Source organism: Neoarius graeffei, chromosome 19 (genome assembly GCF_027579695.1).
Source record: "Neoarius graeffei isolate fNeoGra1 chromosome 19, fNeoGra1.pri, whole genome shotgun sequence".
Taxonomy (NCBI): domain Eukaryota; kingdom Metazoa; phylum Chordata; class Actinopteri; order Siluriformes; family Ariidae; genus Neoarius; species Neoarius graeffei.
Genome location: NC_083587.1, coordinates 9,679,819 through 9,698,605, shown reverse-complemented (window position 1 = coordinate 9,698,605; position 18,787 = coordinate 9,679,819). Strand labels below are relative to the sequence as shown.

The 18,787-nt window shown below is 42.4% G+C and overlaps 1 pseudogene; it reads right to left on the bottom strand.

The window, feature by feature from the left end:
• Positions 1-18,550, bottom strand: part of LOC132867565 (serine/threonine-protein kinase pim-3-like) — a 38,641-nt pseudogene extending 20,091 nt beyond the window's left edge.
• Positions 18,551-18,787: the final 237 nt, after the last annotated feature.

Sequence of the window (18,787 nt, the reverse complement as noted above, 5' to 3'; positions counted from 1 at the left end):
AAAACAGATCAACGGAGAAAGACTGTGTTCAAGAATCGGTTTCATTATATTGAACCAGTGCCTATATGTCTGGGACAAAATGAAGCAGGGAAAAAGTACTTTGCTCAGTACATCCCCATAAAACAAACACTTGAAGCTCTTTTTCAGTGCAAATCTGTAAGAGAACAATACAATCAAGTACACACCCAAGTCCAAACCAAGGATGTTTTTCAAGATGTATGGGATGGGGACAACATTACTGAGAAATTACTTCATACAGTCTTCTTTGGGCTTGATTCTTTATCAGGATGCATTTGAAGTAGTAAACCCACTTAGGTCAGGAAAAAAGAAACACAAAATACTGGCAGTGTATCTCACACTGGCAGACCTATTACCACACCACAGGTCAAGTATTGATCAGATGCAACTAGCTCTTCTCTGCAGAGAACAAGATTTCAAGTATTTTGGTCAGGATTTGGTCCTGGCCATTTAGCACGTGTGTACTCAAGGGCAAATACAGCCCCAATTACATACCGTATAACGGCGCTGAAATTACGGGCTTGTCAAAAGGCCCAAAATAGAACATACGAAAATCGTCCAAATTAGAAGAAAAAATCCTGTTTCATAAGGGTGGAGATCCCAAAATATTTTTAAATTATTGTTAAATGTCATTTTTTGGCATATATATTTCAATTTGTTGTTCAGTCGCTTCATAACATGAAGTGAACATGAAATGCATCTAGCGATTACCGTAAACCGTGTCTGAGTCTCTGATGTCTGAATGTCGTAAAATATACTTCCTTTGTTTATGTTGTGAAATTCTCAACGATTCATGATAACACGTGGCTGTCGGTTTGTGATACTGTTGATAGTGCTCGGTTTGCATTAAATGTCAGCCACTGTGAGAGCTGCCTCAGACTCCAGAATAACAGCGAGAGAGGAACACAGGGTAATTAACATGACTGTTCATAGTAACTTGTAGCCAGATTCATAACACAGCAGGAGCTACGTAACAGTAGAAGCATGGCGCGTGCTGGCTACTGTATATTGTTCTTCCAGGTGGGAAATGATCAGTGTTAGCTTGTGAATTACATGTATTCATTATTCTTTGAAAATATATGTACCTTTTTGAAACTTTTCTCTCTTTTGGAGAAACATTTATTTTGATACACATTAGAAAATCTTCAGAATTATGGGACATTTGTTTAAATTGGCTATAAATTATTTTTCAAGAAACAGACTGTTGCCAAAAATTCTGATAAAATTATTTTAATGTACACGTGTATATCATAACTTTGAAAATAAGTTTTACGGTATGTATTTGTTGCTAGAAAATATCTTGCACACAAATTTCTCTGTAGAAAATGATTTAATTCTAAGAGTAATAACTTTGTGTTGTTGAATGACTGTTATACTAATTATACTACTGGACCTATTATTATAATTATACTACTGGACCTATTACTGTGACTGTGAGGCTTTGTGTGCTGGTGTCTTCACTCCCTGGCATGATTTTATTTCAGTTATGTAGGTATCCAGACATGTTATGAATGAATGATTGTTAATGTTAAAGGAGGGAAGGTTCACCGTTTATAACTTAAAGGGAGTTATCTCCGAAGTTGTACAGGAGTAGTGATATGTCTGGATTGTGTTTAAAAATGCATCATAAGTTGAGCAGTTTTCCCTATGTGTATTATGTTTCATGTTTCGACTCTAAAGTCATCTAAATATTCATTTAAAGCCAAAGAGCGTCTATGATTTACAGTGGTGCTTGAAAGTTTGTGAACCCTTTAGAATTTTCTATATTTCTGCATAAATATGACCTAAAACATCATCAGATTTTCACACAAGTCCTAAAAGTAGATAAAGAGAACCCAGTTAAACAAATGAGACAAAAATATTATACTTTGGCATTTATTTATTGAGGAAAATGATCCAATATTACATATCTGTGAGTGGCAAAAGTATGTGAACCTCTAGGATTAGCAGTTAATTTGAAGGTGAAATTAGAGTCAGGTGTTTTCAATCAATGGGATGACAATCAGGTGTGAGTGGGCACCCTGTTTTATTTAAAGAACAGGGATCTATCAAAGTCTGATCTTCACAACACATGTTTGTGGAAGTGTATCATGGCACGAACAAAGGAGATTTCTGAGGACCTCAGGAAAAGCATTGTTGATGCTTATCAGGCTGGACAAGGTTACAAAACCATCTCTAAAGAGTTTGGACTCCACCAATCCACAGTCAGACAGATGGGTGTACAAATGGAGGAAATTCAAGACCATTGTTACCCTCCCTAGGAGTGGTCGACCAACAAAGATCACTCCAAGAGCAAGGTGTATAATAGTCGGCGAGGTCACAAAGGACCCCAGGGTAACTTCTAAGCAACTGAAGGCCTCTCTCACATTGGCTAATGTTAATGTTCATGAGTCCATCATCAGGAGAACACTGAACAACAATGGTGTGCATGGCAGGGTTGCAAGGAGAACGCCACTACTCTCCAAAAAGAACATTGCTGCTCTTCTGCACTTTGCTAAAGATCACGTGGACAAGCCAGAAGGCTATTAGAAAAATGTTTTGTGGACGGATGAGACCAAAATAGAACTTTTTGGTTTAAATGAGAAGCGTTGTGTTTGGAGAAAGGAAAATACTGCATTCCAGCATAAGACCCTTATCCCATCTGTGAAACATGTTGGTGGTAGTATCATCGTTTGGGCCTGTTTTGCTGCATCTGGGCCAGGATGGCTTGCCATCATTGATGGAACAATGAATTCTGAATTACACCAGCAAATTCTAAAGGAAAACGTCAGGACATCTGTCCATGAACTGAATCTCAAGAGAAGGTGGGTCATGCAGCAAGACAGTGACCCTAAGCACACAAGTCGTTGTACCAAAGAATGGTTAAAGAAGAATAAAGTTAATGTTTTGGAATGGCCAAGTCAAAGTCCTGACCTTAATCCAATCGAAATGTTGTAGAAGGACCTGAAGCGAGCAGTTCATGTGAGGAAACCCACCAACATCCCAGGATTAAAGCTGTTCTGTATGGAAGAATGGGCTAAAATTCCTCCAAGCCAGTGTGCAGGACTGATCAACAGTTACCGGAAACGTTTAGTTGCAGTTATTGCTGCACAAGGGGGTCACACCAGATACTGAAAGCAAAGGTTCACATACTTTTGCCACTCACAGATATGTAATATTGGATCATTTTCCTCAATAAGTAAATGACCAAGTATAATATTTTTGTGTCATTTGTTTAACTGGGTTCTCTTTATCTACTTTTAGGACTCGTGTGAAAATCTGATGATGTTTTAGGTCATATTTATGCAGAAATATAGAAAATTCTAAAGGGTTCACAAACTTTCAAGCACCACTGTACATTAATAAAATGGTGGATTTCTTGAGTTAAAGATATGTACGTCTATATAAGTTAAAAACGTGACCTATTCTTAGGGTAGTATTGCACTTGAGAGAGTGATGTTTATTTTTGTAAAGACATGATTATTTTTGTGAATGTGTGTGTAAAAGATGTTGCCTACTGATGTGTGAAGAACAGAGACAGCTGTATTGATGTATTTAGATTTAAACTAACAAATGGACACTGAAACTGAGGCCTGATTATACTAGGGAACGTTTGTTTTATACTGTGATTTTGGAAATTTGTAATAAAGAGACAGAGATTCGAAGGAGAAGATGCAACCAGGTCCATCAGCCCCTCTGTGACCAGAAAGATGGAGCTGCATGAGGGATCAACTGAGTCGCAGTACACTTTACCCGCCTCAAGTGTGCTAAGTCTAAGGGGCTATCTGGCAAGTTTGAGAGTTCAATCCAAACTGGCCAGGTAGTCTCTTGTCCTTGGCACACAGTAGCCCATCGTGGAAGTGCTGACACCAATTTTGGAGAGTCCCTGAGTAAAACACAAACAAGGAATAGGTTACATTAAGTTTAGGCTGAGTTTTATGAGTAGAATTATATTAGGTTGATGTAAGATTAGTTTTCTCTCCTCCAACCGCCTCCTCTCTCTCTCCGTCTGTGCATAAAACATTATTGCATTTTATTAGTGTGCTTGCAAAAGCACACTATTGTTCTTAAGTTTTATTTTTATTATTATTATTATTATTATTATTATTTGATTTCACCCGTTTTTTGGATCCACTACTCCTCCTAGGGCTTTCGAGATAGAGACACCATTCCAACACTGAAACGTAGGGCCTGATCTGGAATGGCGTGCTTGATTTCAGCTTCTGAATTGACACACCTGTTCTCTCGTTCTTGTCATTTTTGTCATTTTTTCCCCATAGAGAATGAATAGGGCTCACGAATCAAATCGTCCTGCTCAGACACGCTTCATCACAGATGCACCAAACCTCATGTGATACCTCAGGCCAACTCCCCAGACGCATATATGCATTCAGTTCTGACCCGCACTCATTTTTTATTTTTATTATTTAAAAAAATAATAATAATAAAAAATGAGTGCGGGTCAGAACCGAATGCATATATGGGTCTGGGGAGTTGGCCTGAGGTATAATATGAGGTTTGGTGCATCTGCGATTTTTTTTCCTTTCTTTTCATGCCCCACTTTTTCATCCATTCACTTCCATTCATTTTTGGCCCCATTGAAAATGAATGGCGTTTCGGGAAAAAAGCTTTCACTCTCCGTCAAATTTTTTAACTGAGTGACCAAACTTCAAGAGACTTCATATGATGCCTCAGGTCAAGTCCCCACACATATCCATCCCCTCATCTGAGACCTGCACTCGTCTTTTTCTTGGTTTTCACACATCCTTTTTGCCCTCCATAGGCTTCCATTGATTTTTGGCCCCATTCAAATGAATGTAGTGTTAGTATGCTAGTTAGGAGTGGTCGACCAACAAAGATCACTCCAAGAGCAAGGTGTATAATAGTCGGCGAGGTCACAAAGGACCCCAGGGTAACTTCTAAGCAACTGAAGGCCTCTCTCACATTGGCTAATGTTAATGTTCATGAGTCCATCATCAGGAGAACACTGAACAACAATGGTGTGCATGGCAGGGTTGCAAGGAGAACGCCACTACTCTCCAAAAAGAACATTGCTGCTCTTCTGCACTTTGCTAAAGATCACGTGGACAAGCCAGAAGGCTATTAGAAAAATGTTTTGTGGACGTATGAGACCAAAATAGAACTTTTTGGTTTAAATGAGAAGCGTTGTGTTTGGAGAAAGGAAAATACTGCATTCCAGCATAAGACCCTTATCCCATCTGTGAAACATGTTGGTGGTAGTATCATCGTTTGGGCCTGTTTTGCTGCATCTGGGCCAGGATGGCTTGCCATCATTGATGGAACAATGAATTCTGAATTACACCAGCAAATTCTAAAGGAAAACGTCAGGACATCTGTCCATGAACTGAATCTCAAGAGAAGGTGGGTCATGCAGCAAGACAGTGACCCTAAGCACACAAGTCGTTGTACCAAAGAATGGTTAAAGAAGAATAAAGTTAATGTTTTGGAATGGCCAAGTCAAAGTCCTGACCTTAATCCAATCGGAATGTTGTAGAAGGACCTGAAGCGAGCAGTTCATGTGAGGAAACCCACCAACATCCCAGGATTAAAGCTGTTCTGTATGGAAGAATGGGCTAAAATTCCTCCAAGCCAGTGTGCAGGACTGATCAACAGTTACCGGAAATGTTTAGTTGCAGTTATTGCTGTTTAGTTGCAGTTATTACATGTTAGTATGCTAGCATGTTAGCAGTTAGCATGTTAACTGTTAACATGTTAGCATGCTAGCTGTTAGCATGCTAGCGGTTAGCATGCTAGTATGCTAGCTGTCAGCATGTTAGTATGCTAGCTGTCAGCATCTTAGTATGCTAGCTGTCAGCATGCTAGTATGCTAGCTGTCAACATGCTAGCTGTCAGCATGTTAGCATGCTAGCTTTTAGCATGTTGGCATGTTAACTTTTAGCATGATAGCTGTTCTGCTACAGCTCAGCAAGCACACTTTGCATTTTCTCTGTGGAAATGCAGTCTAGTTGTACAGTCAGACTCTTCTGGTCTTCTCCCTGTTGGTACTGCTAATCTGAAAGCTTCAGGACCTGGACTTACCAGATTTTGGAAATTTGTAATAAAGAGACAGAGATTCAAAGGAGAAGATGCAACCAGGTCCATCAGCCCTTTTGTGACCAGAATGATGGAGCTGCATGAGGGATCAACTGAGTCACAGTACACTTTACCCACCTCAAGTGTGCTAAGTCTAAGGGGCTATCTGGCAAGTTTGAGAGTTGAATCCAAGCGTGTGAGATAGTCTCTTATCCTTGGCACACAGTAGCCCACCGTGGAACTGTTGATACCAATTTTGGAGAGTCCCTGAGTAAAACACAGAAACAAGGAATAGGTTACGTTAAGTTTCGGCTGAGGTTATGTGTTGGATTATATTAGGTTGATGTAGGGTTAGTTTTCTCTCCAACAACTGCCTCCTCTCTCTCTCTCTCCATCTGTGCATAAAACATTATTGCATTTTAATAAATTTGTGTTTTGTCTCTCCTGTAATTGTGCTTCTCCCCTTTTTCTGTCCTCCCTCTTCTGGTCTTGTCCCTGCTGGTACTGCTAATCTGAGAGCTGCAGGACCTGGACCTACCAGATTTTGGAAATTTGTAATAAAGAGACAGATATTCGAAGGAGAAGATGTAACCAGGTCCACCAGCCCTTCTGTGACCAGAATGATGGAGCTGCATGAGGGATCAACTGAGTCGCAGTACACTTTACCTGCCTCAAGTGTGCCAAGTCCTGCATCTATCCGGGAAGTTTGAGAGTTGAATCCAAACTGGCCAGATAGACTCCATTCTTGGCACACAGTAGCCCATGATGGAGCTGCATGAGGGATCAACTGAGTTGCAGTACACTTTACCTGCCTCAAGTATGCTAAGTCCTGCATCTATCTGGGTAGTTTGAGAGTTGAATCCAAACTGGCCAGATAGGTGCCATTCTTGGCACACAGTAGCCCATCGTGAAGTGCTGACACCAATTTTGGAGAGTCCCTGAGTAAAACACAGAAAAAAATAATAGGTTATGTTAAGTTTAGGCTGAGGTTATGATTAGGATTATATTAGGTTGATGTAAGGTTAGTTTCTCTCCCCCAACTGCCTCCTCTCTCTCTCTCTCCATCTGTGCATAAAACATTATTGCATTTTATTAACTTTGTGTTTTGTGTCTCCTTTTATTGTGCTTCTCCCCTTTGTCTGTCCTCCCTCTTCTTGTCTTCCCCCTGCCGGTACTGCTAATCCGAGAGCTGTTGGGTTGGGGTTAGCAATAGTGCTGAACCATCCCCGAATGAGTAAATTTTGGAGTTCTTGGTTTTAAGGATCTAAAGATGATATATCTATACATATTGTTGTCATTTTAAATGCATTAAGTGAGACAACCTGTGTTTTGCCGTTTGTGAAGACCAGTGTATGTTGTCATGTATGGTTTGAAACATTGCTTTTGGTAATTTTGGAAGGTGTGGGAAGCTTTCAATCAATCAATCTGTTATTGTTTGTTTACAGGACATGACTCATAAGTACAGTGAAACTCAGTTAATTGTCTCTTGGCACTTAAGTTACACACCAAAATAATAACTCATATCTTGGGAAGTTAAGCAATAGTGCTAAAACATCCCCAAATTCGTTAATTTTTGAGTTCTTATAAATGATTTAAGCTATAATAAGCTTTATTTCACTCTTTTGTGTGTGTAAGATCAACCTTTTTTCACAATGTGGTCATCATTTGAGCTTGAGTTAACATAATGAGATTGAGCTTGAGTTAACATTATTGGCCATCTTCTTTTTTAAAATTCCTCCTGTGTCTTCTTTTTTTGTTTCCTAGGTAAAGCTTCCCTGAATTAAAGAAGAGCAAGCTTCTGTTCAGCAGGTGTCTGAAGATTTCTGGTGAGGCTTTTCTTATGTCTTCTACGAATAAAATGCTCTTTTGTGGCTTTAAGTTTTATCATATGTGGGGAAGGTATATTTATATGCCACAGCTTTTTCAAGGATCTTGGAGATAAAGGGGAGGTTTAATACTGGCCGATAATTGGATGGCTGACAGGGACCAATGTCAGGTTTTTTAATCAGGGTTTTGATAACTGCCAGTTTAAAGGATTTGGGAACATAGCCAATTGTAAGAGAAGAGTTTATTATTTTTAGAAGCGGTTCAATTACTTCAGGTATTATCTGTTTGAATAGATATGTAGGTAAGGGATCTAGTACACAAGTTGAGGCTTTTGATGCAGAGATTAATGAAAGTAATTCAGTTTCTTTTAGGGAAGTAAAACATTCTAATGGGTGATCTGACACAGTTATATTGTTAACTACAGGGTCACCTACATTGTCTGACCTTAAATTAGTAGTTTGAATTCTCATCTCATTATCTCTAGCCGCTTTATCCTTCTACAGGGTCGCAGGCAAGCTGGAGCCTATCCCAGCTGACTACGGGTGAAAGGCGGGGTACACCCTGGACAAGTCGCCAGGTCATCACAGGGCTGACACATAGACACAGACAACCATTCACACCTACGGTCAATTTAGAGTCACCAGTTAACCTAACCTGCATGTCTTTGGACTGTGGGGGAAACCGGAGCACCCGGAGGAAACCCACGCGGACACGGAGAAAACATGCAAACTCCACACAGAAAGGCCCTCGCCGGCCCCGGGGCTCGAACCCAGGACCTTCTTGCTGTGAGGCGACAGCGCTAACCACTACACCACCGTGCCGCCTAGTTTGAATTCTTTTGTCGGATATTCTCAATTTTGTCATTAAAAAAAAAATTCATGAAATTGTTGCTACTACATATTACAGTTGTGCATGTGTCTATACTGGACTTTTTCCTGGTTAATTTTGCGACAGTATTAAATCCGAATCTAGGATTATTTTTGACACCATTTACGTTCCAATTTTCGAGTGGTCTGTTTTAAAGTGCGAGTGTCATCATTACACCAGGGTGCTAATTATTTGTCTCTGGCAATTTTCCTTTTAAGAGGAGCTATATTATCTAAGGTATGGTGGAATGTTGACTCTAAGCATTCAGTTGTCTGATCGAATTCTGCAGGGGCTAACAGTGACCCAATCAATGTTGATAACTCTGGGAGATCATTTATAAAGCTGTGTGTAGTAGTTGACGTGAACGTATGTTTAATACAGTAGCGTGGTGAGGTGGATATATGATTACTCAGACATATTTAACCCTAGGGGCGGCACGGTGGTGTAGTGGTTAGCGCTGTCGCCTCACAGCAAGAAGGTCCTGGGTTCGAGCCCCGGGGCCGGCAAGGGCCTTTCTGTGCGGAGTTTGCATGTTCTCCCCGTGTCCGCGTGGGTTTCCTCCGGGTGCTCCGGTTTCCCCCACAGTCCAAAGACATGCAGGTTAGGTTAACTGGTGACTCTAAATTGACTGTAGGTGTGAATGTGAGTGTGAATGGTTGTCTGTGTCTATGTGTCAGCCCTGTGATGACCTGGCGACTTGTCCAGGGTGTACCCCGCCTTTCGCCCGTAGTCAGCTGGGATAGGCTCCAGCTTGCCTGTGACCCTGTAGAAGGATAAAGCGGCTAGAGATAATGAGATGAGATGAGATATTTAACCCTAACCCTGCCTAGGAATACCAGGTACTGTAAGCATTTTATTTTGCCTTCTTGCAGATATCTGTTTGAATTTCCCCTCAGGGCGGTGCAAGGCAAGGCAAGGCAACTGTTGAAAAAAGCCACATTTCCAACAAACTGCTGCTTACGGCTAAACCACTCTGACAATGCCTGATCAAAGCCAGGTCCATCAGCCCTTCTGTGACCAGAATGATGGAGCTGCATGAGGGATCAGCTGAGTCGCAGTACACCTAACCTGCCTCAAGTGTGCTAAGTCCTTAGTCTATATGGGCAGTTTGAGAGTTGAATCCAAACTGGCCAGATAGACTCCAGTCTTGGCACACAGTAGCCCATTGTGGAAGTACTGACACCAATGATACTCATACTCCAGTTCCACTGCATGAGGGATCAACTGAGACGCAGTACATTTTACCTGCCTCAAGTGTGCTAAGTCTAGCTGTCCATCTGGGTAGTTTGAGAGTTGAATCCAAACTGGCCAGATAGACTCCATTCTTGGTACACAGTAGCCCATGGTGGAGCTGCATGAGGGATCAACTGAGTCGCATAGACTTTACCTGCCTCAAGTTTGCCAAGTCTTGTGGCCATCTGACAAGTTTGAGAGTTGAATCCAAACTCGCCAGATAGCCACCAGTCTTGGCATACAGAAGCCCGTCGTGGAAGTGCTGACACCAATTTTGGAGAGTCCCTGAGTAAAACACAGAAAAAAGGAATAGGTTATGTTAAGTTTAGGCTGAGGTTATGATTAGGATTATATTAGGTTGATGTAAGGTTAGTTTCTCTCCTCCAACCGCCTCCTCTCTCTCTCTCCATCTGTGCATAAAACATTATTGCATTTTATTAACTTTGTGTTTTGTCTCTTCTGTAATTGTGCTTCTCCCCTTTGTCTGTCCTCCCTTTTCTTGTCTTCTCCCTGCCAGCACTGCTAATCCATGAGCTGCAGGACCTGGACCTACCAGATTTTGGAAATTTGTAATAAAGAGACAGAGATTTGAAGGAGAAGATGGCGGTTCGCTCTTTCACTCACTGACTCCGTGATTCTGTTTTGCACATAGAGTGAGAAGCAGGCAGAGAGAGACTTCCTAATTGTTTCTATATTTTTTTCTAAGTAGCACATGTTGTCTATGTACATGCACTCTAAAACATGACAATAACTATGGTCTGGTAATAAAATGGTAATAAAAAGATATCAGACTCCTGTGTTACATGTACTTTGGTATTTGTAAACTTCTGTTGGACAATAAGTGCTTTATTTTTAGACTTTGATTATTAATAATTAAATAATCAAAGTCTGTTCACGACCTAGAAGTCTTAAAAATATGCTCCTTCTTTTAATTTCATATAACCCAACCCAACCCAGCGTAATATAGCCATTATTAAAGCTGTCTGCTTTCAGATCTCTGAAGGGCTATATGAACAAGAATGTTCTCTGAGGTAGGCCTTAAGGTACTCTTTAATATGGTTTATGGATACAGTAACTCATATTATCCAAGCCTGAGCTTTACCTATGTGAAAAGGTACCTAAGGTACCCTTCAATATGGTTTATGGATACAGTGAATGATTTTATCCAAGCCTGAGCTATGGGGGTAAACAAAGAGTTCTCTGAGGTGGGTTTTATAAATGATTTGAGCTATAATAAGCTTTATTTCTCATATGTGGGTTAGGGTAACACACACAAACCAAAATAGCTCAATCTTTCCACATCCAAAGGGCTCAGGCTACAAAACTATGAATAATTTTATCTGCCACAGCTTTTTCAAGGGTCTTGGCAATAAAGGGGAGGTTTAATACTGGCCGGTAATTGGACAGCTGACAGGGATCAAGGTCAGGTTTTTAATCAGGGGTTTGACAACTGCCAGATTAAAGGATTTGGGAACATAGCCAATCGTAAGAGAAGAATTTGTTATTTTTAGAAGTGGTTCAATTACTTCAGGTATTATCTGTTTGAATCTGTCTTATTTCTAAGATGGCGGCGTGCACACACGCAGCGGCTCCTCTCTGTCCCGACAGAATGGTCTTTTCGTGTTTTTTGTGTTTTAAAACAGTGTGTATCTGTTTGTCTTTGTCCAGTCCATCAGTCTCAAGGCGCACATACTCCCGTGAGTTTCTGCTCGACATCCGCAGAACTATATTCACGGATATAAATCCAGTGGAGGCGGAAGTGCTATGCGACTATGGTTTGCTCCAGAGACCTGCTCAATCACCGACCCCCACTCCTGCATCCAGCCCGCAGTGGAAGCGCCACAGGCGGAACATGCGGAAGCAGAAGAGGGGCAAGCGCGGAGGTATCCGAGCTAGGCTAGCGGCTAGCCCTCACCGGCCAGCCCTCACCGGCCGGCTATCCCTACCATCACTCTGGCCAACGTACGCTCTCTGGACAACAAGCTGGATTATATCCGCCTGCTCCGCTCATCTTTTAAGTCTGTGAGTGAGTGTTGTGTCCTTGTGTTTGTGGAAACATGGCTTAACGACAGTGTCCCGGACTGTGCCATTCAGCTAGCCCGGCTAACATGCTACCGGTCAGACAGAGTACTAGTTGAGGGGGGGAAGACTCGCGGTGGAGGACTCTGTGTTTACATCAGTGATGCCTGGTGCTGTGATGCTGTTGTGGTCTGCAAACACTGCTCACCACTGGTGGAGTTTATAATTATTAAGTGCCGGCCATTCTACCTGCTGAGGGAATTTACAGCCATATTGCTGGTAGCATTATACCGTACATCCCTCCCGGCTCCAATAACAACAGGAGTGAAGCACTGAATGAACTCTATCAGCACATCAGTGAGCAGCAGACAGCCCACCCAGATGCGTTCCTCATCCTGGCTGGGGATTTCAATCATGCAAACCCCAAGAGCATGTTTCCAAAACTCTATGGTCTTATCAACTTTCCCACACGTGGAAACAATACTCTGGACAATGTTTACACCATGCATAAAGACGCCTACAAAGCCCTACTCCTCCCCCACCTTGGGGCCTCAGATCACTCCACTGTTATGCTAATGCCAGCATACAGGCCGCTGGTTAAAGTCACCAAACCAGCTACAAAACAGATACGTGTGTGGCCAGAGGGGTCCTCAGAGGCACTCCAGGACTGTTTTTCCACCACTGACTGGAGCATGTTCAGACAGGCGGCCACCTACAGCAACATCACAGATCTCCAGGAGTACGGTACACGGAGACTGTCACTGCCTACATGAGGAAGTGCATGGATGACGTTATGGTCACCAGAACCATCTCCATTCGGGCCAATCAGAAGCCATGGCTGACAGGGGAAGTCCACAGGCTCCTGTGGGCTCGGAACACCGCCTTCAGAGCTGGGGACGAGGTGGGCCTGAGGACAGCTAGGGCCAATCTGTCACGAGGCATCAGGGTGGCCAAGAGACAGTATTCCAGATACATTGCTGGCCATTTCAATGACAGCAGAGACACCAGGAACCTGTGGTGGGGGATTCAGACCATCACAGACTACAAGCCCTCGCCGCAGACCTGTGACAACTCCACGTCTCTGCTGAATCCGTTGAACGACTTCGCTCGCTTTGAGGCAGACAACAGCACCGTGGCACAGAAGACCCCACCACCTCCCGGTGACCAGGCATTGATGCTGTCCCCAGACAGCATGAGGAGAGCTCTCAAGACGACAAATGCACGAAAAGCCCCGGGTCCTGATAACATTCCTGGTCGTGTCCTGAGAGACTGTGCTGAGGAGTTCACAGATGTCTTTACAGACATCTTCAACATCTCGTTGAGCCAGGCTGTTGTCCCCACGTGCCTCAAAATCACCACCATCATCCCGGTCCCGAAGAAGCCGTCTCCCTCCTGCTTCGATGACTACCACCCTGTCGCACTCACGCCCATCCTCATGAAGTGCTTCAAGCGGCTAGTCATGCGGCATATCAAGTCTGCCCTCCCCCCCACCCTGGACCCTTTCCAGAATGCATATCAGTCCAATCGTTCGACCGATGATGCCATCTCCACTGCCCTCCACTCAGCCCTCACCCACCTGGAGACAAAAGACTTGTATGTCAGAATGCTGTTCATAGACTTTAGCTCAGCATTCAACACAATCATTCCTCAGCAGCTCATTCATAAACTAGACCAGCTGGGACTCAACATCTCCCTTTGCAACTGGCTGCTGGACTTCCTGACGGGGAGACCACAGACTGTACGGGTCGGCAGCAACTCCTCCAGCACTATCACATTGAACATGGGGGCCCCCCAAGGATGTGTGCTAAGCCCCCTCCTCTTCACTCTGCTGACCCATGACTGCACACCAACATCCAACTCAAATCTATTCATTAAGTTTGTGGATGACACGACTGTGGTGGGTCTCATCAACAATGGCGATGAGACAATCTACAGGAGTGAGGTGAGCCGCTTGGCCATGTGGTGCAAGGACAACAATCTCCGTCTGAACGTGGAGAAGATGAAGGAGATTGTTGTGGACTTCAGGAGAGCACACACCCACCATGCTCCACTATCTATCGACAGTGCTGCAGTGGAGAGGGTGAGCAGCACCAAGTTTCTGGGTGTACACATCTCTGAAGACCTGTCCTGGAGCAACGACACTGCATCACTGGCCAAAAAAGCCCAACAGCATCTGTACTTCCTCTGCAAACTGAGGAGAGCAAGAGCCCCGGCCCCCATCATGCACACTTTCTACAGAGGCACCATTGAGAACATCCTGACCAGCTGCATCACCATGTGGTACGGCGCCTCCACCGTGTCCTGCTGCAAGACTCTGCAGCGCATCGTGAGAGCAGCTGAGAGGATCATTGGTGTGTCTCTCCCTTCTCTAATGGATATTTATAACTCCTGCCTCACCCGCAAAGCCATCAGGATTGCAGATGACCCCACCCACCCATCTCACAGCCTCTTCAGTCTGCTACCGTCGGGGAGGAGACTGCAGAGTCTCCGGGCCAAACCAGCAGGCTCAAGAACAGTTTCTTTCACCAGGCGGTCAGGAGGCTCAACTCCCTCCCTGTTCTGCCCCTCCTCCCCCCTTTGCCCCCTGCTACAGATTCTGCTCGCACACCCCCCTGCCACCCCTTCAGCATCTGACATGTCATCCTCACAGTCCCCCCCCCAAACACACCCACACACACATACATACATCTCATCATTCATTAACACATTGAACTCAGGGACCGCACATCTCACTTTACCTTGCTCATTTGTACTATTCCGCACTACCTCACCTTAACAACTGCTAGTTTGTTTATACTGCTTATTTCATGTTTACCTGCTATACCTCAAGTGCCCTTGACTGTTTCTTTATTTGCACCAATTTACGCGTGTGTGTGTGTGTGTGTGTGTGTGTGTGTGTGTGTGTGTGTGTGTGTGTGTGTGTATGAGTGTTTAGTCTATGTCTAGTTCTTATCTAGCGTGTTTATACTGTTTATATTGTTTGAGTGTTTAGTCTGTCTAGTTCTTATCTAGTGTTTATACTGTTTATATTGTCTGAGTGTTTCATCTATGTCTAGTTCTTATCTAGTGTTGATACTGTTTATATTGTTTGTTTGAGTGTTTAGTCTATGTCTAGTTCTTATCTAGTGTTTATACTGTTTATATTTTGTTTGAGTGTTTAGTCTGTCTAGTTCTTATCTAGTGTTTATACTGTTTATGTTGTCTGTTTATGAGTGTTTAGTCTTTGTCTCTTTCTTATCTAGGGTTTATACTGTTTATATTGTCTAAGTGTTTAGTCTAGTTCTTATCTAGTGTTGATACTGTTGAAATTGTTTGTTTGAGTGTTTAGTCTATGTCTAGTTTTTATCTAGAGTGTTTATATTGTTTATATTGTTTGCTTGTTTGTTTGTTTTTTCAATTATTCTATTTTTATTTATTGCATTGCCTGTTTGCACCGTGGGTCAGAGAGGATTGAAATTTCATCTGTGCTGTATGTCAAGCATGTATAGCATATTTGACAATAAAGTTGACTTGACTTGACTTGGCTTGACTTGAATAGACGTGTAGGTACAGTAAGGGATCTAGTACACAAGTTGAGGCTTTTGATGCCGAGATTAATGAAAGTAATTCAGTTTCTTTTAGGGGAGTAAAACATTCTAATTGATGATCTGACACAGTTATATTATTAACTACAGGGTCACCTACATTGTCTGGCCTTAAATTAGTAGTTTGAATTTTTTGTCGGATATTCTCAATTTTGCCATAAAAAAAAAATCATGAAATTGTTGCCACTGCATATTACAGGTGTGCGTGTGTCCATACTGGACTTATTCCTGGTTAATTTTGCTACAGTGTTTAATAGGAATCTAGGATCATTTTTGACGGCATTGACATTCCAGTTTTCAAGTGGTCTGTTTTAATGTGCAAATGTCATCATTATACCAGGGTGCTAATTTTTAGTCTCTGACCATTTTCCTTTTAAGAGGAGCTACATTATCTAAGCTATGGCGGAATGTTGACTCTAAGCATTCAGTTGCCTGATCAAATTCTGCAGGGGCCGACAGTGACCCAATCAAAGTTAATAACTCTGGGAGACCATTGACGTGAATGTACGTTTAATACAGTAGCGTGGTGAGGTGGATACATGATTACTCAGACATATTCAACCCTAACCCTGCCTAGGAATACCAGGTGCTGTAAGCATTTTATTTTGCCTTCATGCAGACATCTTTTTGAATTTCCCCTCAGGGCGGCACAAGGCAACCATTGAAAAAAGCCACATTTCCAACGAACTGCTGCTTATGGCCAAACCACTCTGACGACGCCTGATTTCACAAGCTAAACAGAGTTGGGCCTGGCCAGTACTTGAGTGGGAGACTGCCTAGGAATGCCAGGTACTGTAAGCATTTTATTTGGCCTTCTTGCAGATATCTGTTTGAATTTCCCCTCTGGGCGACGCAAGGCAAGGCAACTGTTGAAAAAAAAAAAGCCACATTTCCAACGAACTGCTGCTTATGGCCAAACCACTCTGACAATGCCTGATCCCTTCTTGTTCATATAGCCCTTCAGAGATCTGAAAGCAGACAGCTTTAATAACGGCTATATTCTGCTGGGTTGTGAGACCTTAAAACATGCTGTATGTCTGACCTCCTTTACAGATCTTAAACTGCCTTGAACCCAATATATCACACACCAAAATAAAGCTCAGACTATGCCCTTTCCAGCAACATCAGACTTGGGAGTACATCAACTCATACCGCTGAGTAATTAGACAATACGTGTTGGCCTAATTAATGGCATTTATAAAACCCAGCTCAGAGAACTCTTTGTTTACCCCCGTAGCTCAGGCTTGGAGGAAATGATTTACTGTACAGTTAGGTCCATAAATATTTGGACAGAGACAACAATTTTCTAATTTTGGTTCTGTCCATTACCACAATGAATTTTGAACAAATCAATTCAGATGCAGTTGAAGTTCAGACTTTCAGCTTTAATTCAGTGGGTTGAACAAAATGACTGCATAAAAATGTGAGTAACTAAAGCATTTTTTTAAACACAATCCCTTCCTTTCAGGGGCTCAAAAGTAATTGAACAAATTAAATAATTGTAAATAAAATGTTCATTTCTAGTACTTGGTTGAAAACCCTTTGTTGGCAATGACTGCCAGAAATCTTGAACTCATGGACATCACCAGACGCTGCATGTCCTCCTTCGTAATGCTCTGCCAGGCCTTTAGTGCAGCGGTTTTCAGTTGCTGTTTGTTTGTGGGCCTTTCTGTCTGAAGTTTAGTCTTTCATGTTTAGATGGAACTTTAGATTGTGTCACCCCTAATATTGTAGCAATTTCTCGGATGGGCTTTTTCTGTTTTCGCATCTTAAGGATGGCTTGTTTCACCTGCATGGAGAGCTCCTTTGACCGCATGCTTTCTTCACAGCAAAATCTTCCAAATGCAAGCACAACACCTCAAATCAACTCCAGGCCTTTTATCTGCTTAATTGAGAATGACATAATGAAGGAACTGCCCACACCTGCCCATGAAATAGCCTTTGATTCAATTGTCCAATTATTTTTGGTCCCTTTAAAAACAGGGTGGCACATGTTAAGGAGCTGAAACTCCTAAACTCTTCATCCAATTTTAATGTGGATACCCTCAAACGAAAGCTGAAAGTCTGGTCTTTATGTCCATTATATAACTACAACTTGAATATGCTTCAGTAAACAGGTAAAAAAAAAACAAAGTTTGTGTCAGTGTCCAAATATATATGGACTTAACTGTATCCATAAACCAGATTAAAGGGTACCTTAAGGCTTACCTCAGAGAACATTCTTGTTCATATAGCCCTTCAGAGGTCTGAAAGCAGGCAGCTTTAATAACGGCTATATTCTGCTGGGTTGTGAGACCTTAAAACATGCTGTATGTCAGACCTCCCTTACAGATCTTAAACTGCCTTGACCCCAATGTATCACACACCGAAATAAAGCTTATAATAAACTTTATTTCTCACATGCGGGGAAGGTCAGCAATAGTGCTTAACCATCCCCGAATGAGTAAATTTTGGAGTTCCTGGCTTTAAGGGGCTAATTTTTGATCCATCTACACATATTGTTGTCATTTTAAATGCATTTAGTGAGACCATTTTCATCGATCCAGCCCTTGACTTTTCTTTCTGTGTGGAACACACCTCCTAAACAGAAGTGATGTGATGATTTATTTTTTTTTTTCTGGCTGATAGCTGTGTGTGTGTGTGTGTGTGTGTGTGTGAAAAGCCTTGCTTTCACACTTAAAACTATTATTTTTTGTTTTCATCACAATCCCATTTTGCTATTTCTTTGAATTGAGTTTCTTTAGTTCATTAAACATTTTGAAATATCTTGTTTTTCTGATTGAAATATTGATTGAGGAGCTGGAGCGTCATCACTTGATTGTGACTGGACACCCGTCCCCTCTGCCCAACGCTGAACCATCTACCAGAGAGCTACCTGGAGCTGCTCACACACTGCCCAGTTCTACTACAACTGGGCCATCCAACAACAAAATGCCACCTGGATCTCCTCACTCACCGCCCAGTGCCATTGCTACTACTGGGCAATCCAGGACCACTGACAGTCAAGAGCATGTCAAATACGTAAAGTATTCTCAACCAGTCAAGCAGCTCTTAAATAGTTTTTATAAGGAAATTTATATGCAGGTTAATAAAAGATGAAGCAAAACAGTCATGACCAGAAGGTAATGTAACATGATCTCTTTTATTTTCAGGTTGAAAACGTTGCTCAGTATCTATATTATGCTGACCCACGGACACCATCCCTG